This window comes from Penaeus monodon, chromosome 29 (genome assembly GCF_015228065.2).
Source record: "Penaeus monodon isolate SGIC_2016 chromosome 29, NSTDA_Pmon_1, whole genome shotgun sequence".
Lineage (NCBI taxonomy): Eukaryota > Metazoa > Arthropoda > Malacostraca > Decapoda > Penaeidae > Penaeus > Penaeus monodon.
The window spans coordinates 28,524,694-28,525,717 of NC_051414.1; positions in this window are offsets into that span (position 1 = coordinate 28,524,694).

A 1,024-nucleotide genomic window follows, 5' to 3' on the forward strand; every position below is an offset into this window, starting at 1 on the left:
GGATGCATAATCATCATATGCCATTGTAAAAATATCATTCTCTCCTTTTCAGTACTTCCGACGAGAGGAGACGAACTTCATCAGCCAGAACGAGATCGACAACATGACTCTGATCATGCCCACGGCCTCCTCCCGCAACCGCTCCGCCGTCCTGCCCGAGGCGGCGGCTGGAGGCGGCAAGGTAAAGGTAAAGCATGGTCCGCCTGGAGCGCTCTCTCTTCTTCCCGAAGGGGGCGGTCACTCGCCAACACTTGCAGGACTCAGACGCGTAGTCAGGGGTGGACAATTATCCCTGAGGCGGATGCGGAAGTATTTCATCGAGAATTCTTACCTCGATTTCCCTTGTTTTTATTTGATATTTTGAGAGTATAATTACGATCTTTATCACGATTATCCTTACTACGTGGCACTGAGTTGGGCGCTGGCCTGACCTCCCCCTCCCCACCAAGCTTCCGTCTGACTCTACTCACGAAAGGATTAAACAAGATCTCTGCAATTATTAAAGATCTTGTTGGTCTTTCACATAGAATCGAAAACATTTTGAGTCACTCTTGAGTAGAGACAACTTATAAAGATAAAAGTAGGATATATGAAAAGAATTGTGAAAGAGAATATTAGATTAGAGTAATGTTATGATATATTGCAATTAATTATGTGATAGAATAAGGGAATGTTAATTGTCATGTATATTTATTAATCTACCTATTATAATGATTATGTATTGAACAATGATTGATGTAAATGTTGTTTGTTGAATTAGAAGCTTCCATAGCTAGTTCATATATTATTTTGCTGTAGAACTAATCCTGAATATTATGCTGTTCATTTATCACGAAAGCTTCATAGATATATTTAAATTGCTTCTGCATCTTTTTTCTTATTCTTCAAAATTTTGGGCCAAATTTTTTGTTTCTTGAAGGCATTGACGGTGGTGAGTGTTGCCATATCGTTGGTGCTAATTTTCCCTCCCTCCTTCGGTGCTGCCATCTCGTGCTCCGATGTGACATTAGTTTTGGATCCCACC